The 5,875-nt window shown below is 35.7% G+C and overlaps 1 long non-coding RNA gene across 1 annotated transcript; it reads right to left on the bottom strand.

Annotated features, from left to right (window-relative positions):
• Nucleotides 1-1,937: 1,937 nt before the first annotated feature.
• LOC130075602 (uncharacterized) lies at nucleotides 1,938-4,677 on the bottom strand. The gene is made up of 3 exons (XR_008805550.1): nucleotides 4,581-4,677; nucleotides 4,259-4,365; nucleotides 1,938-2,056 (listed from the first exon to the last, which is right to left on the bottom strand). It is a non-coding gene; the product is annotated as an uncharacterized LOC130075602 (long non-coding RNA).
• Between the last annotated feature and the right edge of the window lie 1,198 nt (nucleotides 4,678-5,875).

Genomic DNA, 5,875 nt, shown 5'->3' with positions numbered 1-5,875 from the left:
AAGTTATTTTCTACTCTATAATTTTCTTCTCTATCCCCTCTGTATATTTGGATATTCTTACTTGATTAAATAAATTTTTCAGAGTGAAGATAGCATCTGCAAAGGTGTACAACATGACACACTGTACACTACAATACATACATTACTATGGTATTACAGAATTAAAACAGCACTCACCTCGACATCCAAGAAGTGTGCAGGCTACTTTCATGCGTGCTGAGCTGACCGCTTCAGGCGTAGTCTGAACATTGCTGATCGTTCCTGTCAGCAGGTATTGTTCAGCAAACTGAAACATTAATTGACAGATGATTTAATTAAATTCATTATAACACTTCCAAACCTGAAGCCACTCTTGCAAATATATGAACACATACATTCAATACCAATACTCCACAACTGCTGGAATCCATCTGCAGGTCGTGCTTCAGGGTCCGTAATTGCCACTGGGCTGTTTGCTCATCATCACACCTCAGTTTTAAAAAATTCCTAGATGTCGTTGAGACATTTGTACTGTTTAGAATCGAATAACATTAAAAAAAAATAATAAAAAAAAGATGAAACCATTCTAACAAGGTTACCTCCAGTTCCGCAGAATTTTACGTTCATAAGAACGTTCATTTCCCATTGGGTCAATCACAAGAAGTGTTTTTTCAGGCATGTTGATAATCTGGAATATAATGTCATGTAATCATAAATAAGGTTTTGAAATATTTTTAGATCACTACTAACAACTACAGGAAGCTGCTTAAATAAACCTTTCAATTATTGACCTAAAGCATTAAAGAATGTCTGCAGATTATGGAGAAAGTGTCAACACAGTGATTTAGTTATTTGCAGGTGAATATACAGTAACACATATAAGAATATAAGCGAATGGTAGCAATATACTGAGGGAAAATTCCTATGCCCTACTCCCTTCGAAGAGCAGAGCCCTTGAAGTGGGGACTTTGGAGTGAGCAGGCCAATTGCGTGACATTATGTAGCCGTTTGGAACGCACTTGGTGAAGGGAGCGATGAAAGACAATGTAATTTCCTCATTGACTTCACGTGGGAATGTTCCCACTCTAAAAAAAAAAAAAATTATAGACAGGAGATAAAGATAACAAAGGCTCTTTGCCTTCGTCAGTGAAATATATAGCCTATTTTTGTGTGTGTAGCCTACTTCTCTGCTCACAAGTTTAAAACTTGCAGTGTGTCATCTTTGACCCTGCATTACCTAACACATTTCTTACCTATGAAACTTATTTAAACATAACATGACAAATATCACGAACATGAACAAAACAAAACAACTTAAATTGTTTCCTAGTTAGCTCCCACCAGTGTTTTATTTGACAATACCCCAAGATCACTAAAGAAGAAGAAGAAGAAGAAAAAAACATTTTCTATAATCTCACTTGCAATGTACTTTGAAAAATACACACGCACCACAAGAATCCAATGTGCTCCAACGTTCACAGGGCACAGCCAAATGTCCTCAATGGGAAACTTCATCTGTGAAAAGTGTTTAATAACAAGTTTGTGATGGTTCCAAAACACGTAAATATGATCTACTTTATTACTTTCTGGAAAGCTAAATTACCTTTCCTAGGCATCTGAACTGTCCAGCAAACAACGAACGTGCAACAACTGCACAAAGCTGGTGTACGTGGTTCTGAAAAAAAAAAAAAAAAATTTGTAAGTAGGCCTATATACAATTAATATATACTATAATAATATGTGTTCCTAAATAAGTAGACATTCTATACATACCTGTTGTTTTTCAACGACCAGGTGAAGGTATGCATCAATAACCTAAATTAAGAAAAATAAACATGAATATAAACAAACTAAACTTTGTTTTTGTGAGAAAATAATAAGTAATTTGGGTTTATAAGTCATTTAGACAACCGGCCGATTGGAAAGAAAGGCCACCCATAGCATAAGAATGAATAACTTACTTCATCAGAAAGCCACTCGACCCCTTGCAGTGAGTGAAAAGAAGAGTCATAGAGCTTATATGGCCCAACAACTGCTTCAACCTGACCAGTGACATTTGCAGCCCAGACCTTCATTACTGAAAAAGAAAGACAAAGTTAGTGTTGTCAATAATTTTCTAATTAATCAACTTTACAGGGCCAACGAGCCAACATAAAAAGAACTTGGCAAAATGAACGTGCCAAACATTCAAGGCCGTAGGTTTGGTCTTTACGTTGGAAGAAACAACAATCCACCCCCTACCCCCACATTGGTAGTATATTATATGAAAAATAATGTGATTGAGTTCGCTGAAGTAGCCTATTAGGAAGGACAATTCTGTCCTCCTAAAATGTATGCAAACCTACGCCCTTGCAAACAGTCATCATATCAAAAGTGTACAGGACAGCTAGAGGAAGTGGATATAACTCAAAAACAATTCATGATATCTATATTAAATAAGAAAAATGTAATATTTTGGTGGCCGCAGTTGTGAAGGTTTTTCAGTGAGCTTTGATTTACAAGTACTGTTGGTCTTAGTTCATGCATGGCTAAGTGGTTCATGTAGGTTGTCTACAAACCGAAAGGTTTCATATTTGAAATGTGAGGCAAATATGTAAAGTGATTTGGTGGCCATTGGTCTGTTGAAAGCGCTATATAAATGCAGTCCATTTACCATGCTTTTTTATGATTTATTGGTTTTTATGTCCACTTCCTGTAAATAACGGTGACCTGTGACCAACAGGTCAAAATGGCCACCATGATTTAAACACTGCAAGCAAGCAACAACAAGACCAAACTGGTCAGTTAGGCCAAACTGGCAACTAAGGGTGAACTCTCTTTAAATATAAAACCTTGTTCCTCTGAGATTTGGTTTACATCTGATGGGAACTTTATTGCTGGCTCTTCATCTGTTGGGGTTAGTTTTACCTCCTTGATGTACCCATTTGTTTGGTCAAGCATTTTAGGAGCAACTTGAATAACAGAAGGTCTTTGTAACGCTGAATCTTGGAGCTTCTCAGAATCATTTACCTTGGTCACAGAATGCTGAGTGCTGAGTGTAGGTGCAACAGTGCAAGGAGGCATCTTGCAAGAACTGTTACTCTCTGTAGACCCACTGACTGAGATAACAGAACAGTCATCAGGCACTTTTCCAGTTTGGCTTCTTCTGTATGGTTTAATGTGACCAATGCTATATTTAGTTTTTAAAGTAATCCCTCCAGGTTTGTTTAATGTGACAAGTTTGCCACTGAGTCTCTCAATGATGTAGGGTCCTGAGAAGTCAGGTTCAATCCTTCCTCCTTTTCTTCCACGCTTCCTCATATTCATCAGAAGAACCTCATCACCAACATTGTAAATCAAGTCTTTGTACTTCTTCTGGACCTTTTTAGCATATGCTTCCTTCTGTTTCTCCTGTGATTTACCAATGTTTTCTTCTGCCTGTTTTTTGGCCTCATCTCTCTTTTTTTTATCGGAAACTACATAATCACTAAAACTTGATTCCACAGGGAGACTGATGGTGGAAAGCTAAAAAAAGGCAATATAATTGAAGCAATATAAATTCATTTTTGAACTATTTAAATTTTCACATGTGCATGTAGGCTATATAATGAAAATCCCATGGTAGCATGAGAAGAGGTCCTTTACTAAAAACATGGTTTACTATTCATAACAAACTGTTAGGAATATTAGTGACCCTTATAGTCTGTTGTGGAACAAAGTCCAAAAAATATGATCATTACAGGTTTAAGATCAAAGGTTTTATAACAGATGTTAAAATTGAATACATTTAATCAATTCAGGGTACCAATAATAAAAACGATATTTACTGTATGCTTAGTTTTGTAAAAAAAAAAGAAAATAAGTTTTGCATCATCTACTACAGTACCCATTGGAAATGATTTCAAGGCTAAATTTACTTTAAGAACAATTCTTCTTACATAGGCTAGTATGACAACATTGCTGAAATGACTCCATAAGCACACTCACCGGCATTTCAACAGGAATCTCTGCAGGGAACACTGCCTCTCTCCCATACATTAAAAGAAAAGGGGAGTGTTTTGTGGTGGTGTGGACCTTTGATCGTAAAGAAAACAAGGTGGCATCCAGATAGAGATCCCAGTCATTCTGTTGGTCGTTAACCAATTTCTTGAGGGCTCTAACATGAAACATAAGGGGGGAAGTTTTTTGGAAGTTTTTTGTTTTTTAGAAGGCTTATAAGCGGAAGATGGGTCAAAATGCCATGGGGGGCGGGGGTGAGTTAACTTTTCCTGACCTAGGTACATACAATAATACAACTTACCGTTTAATGTTGTCGTTGGTCTTTTCATCCAGCCCATTCGTTTGAGGATGATATGCTGCTGTCACACTTCTTTTGATGCACAACATTTCACAAAGCCTGTGGTTAAGCTTAAAAAATAAAGGGGAAAAATCACTGTGAATAAATGGGTGAAAAGCTCCTTAAAACATACAGTAGTTGAATACATGTACTGTATCCGTGCAAAAAATATAACAAAAAATATAACAACTCTTTAAAATCTAAAAACAAAGACATTGAGGCTAAACTTAAAATTGTATTTTTATGATTTAATCACTTTAATACTGATCATTTTAAATACACTTACATCATTTACAAATTCCCTTCCCTGATCTGAGAGAATTCTCTGGGGACAACCATGCCTATAAATGATGGAACAGAGATGTCTTCCAACTTCAGCTGCTGTCTTGGTTCTTAAAGGAAAAGCCTCAACCCACTTAGAGAAGTAGTCTGTGGCTGTGAGGATGTATTTAAAGCCATCTGCAGTTTCAGGTAATGGTCCAGTTAAATCAATGCCAACAAGCTCCCAAACAGCAGAAACCTATCAACTCAATAAAATGTAAAGTAAGTTTAGTGTGCATAAAGTAGGTTTAATATATGTATACTGTATGTTACTGCACTTATTTACCTTGATGCACTGTAAGCTCTGCACAGCAGTCAAAGGCTTTCCAACTTTTTGGCACTGATCACATTCCAATACCTTTCAGAAATTGTTGTATATATATATATATATAAATAAATATATATATTAAATATTTGTGAGTTGGTATATATAAACTAAAATAACTATATAAAATAAATAACACATACCCAATTTTCAATGTCAACTGACATGCCATGCCAGTAAAATCTGGCACAGATGGCAGCACGTGTTTTACCAATCCCTGTGTGTCCACCAATGGGCGAGGAATGGAATTCTTCAAAGAGTACCCTGGCTTCCTCTGTCGTTTTTATCACTCTTTTACTTCCGTAAAAAAGCTCTCCATCTACAATAAAGAGAAAACATGACTATGACAGAAGTAAAAGGAAATTTGGCATTGTTGGAAAAGAAAATCAAGATGGCAACAAATGAATAATAAAATAAACATAATTGAAATGTAAAGTTAAAATAACTACCCTTTAGGTTGAATTTAAGGGCATATCTTCGAATGTTCTGCCTTTTGGACTTATCATACCCTGATGGGTACGATCCCACTGACAGAAAATTATACAGTGCTTCCCACTTATCTTCCATAGCTGTCAAAAATGCAAGAAAGAAAAAGAAAATCACAAATATATATATATATATATATATATAGTGCTGTAAATCAATGGGGGGGGGGGGGGGGGGGATTTACTAGATTAATCAATTTTATATGTGATTAATTGTAATTACAAAAAAATATATATACATGTATTATATTTTATAATGCAACAATTTCACAGTTGATCTCCAAATTAATGCAAAAACAATATAGAGTACCGGTATATATTTAAAATATTTGTTTAATGGAGTATTTTTATGAATGAAAACTGCTGTCACTTTAAGACCTGCGCTGCTGAGAGAGACTCGGATCTCACACGCCTCACACTCTTTACGATCATTTTATACTATTTTTAATT

This window comes from Rhinichthys klamathensis, unplaced genomic scaffold (genome assembly GCF_029890125.1).
Source record: "Rhinichthys klamathensis goyatoka isolate OS25496 unplaced genomic scaffold, OSU_Roscu_1.1 h1tg000591l_1, whole genome shotgun sequence".
In the NCBI taxonomy this organism is placed as follows: domain Eukaryota; kingdom Metazoa; phylum Chordata; class Actinopteri; order Cypriniformes; family Leuciscidae; genus Rhinichthys; species Rhinichthys klamathensis.
This window is presented reverse-complemented; position numbering and strand designations above follow the sequence as displayed.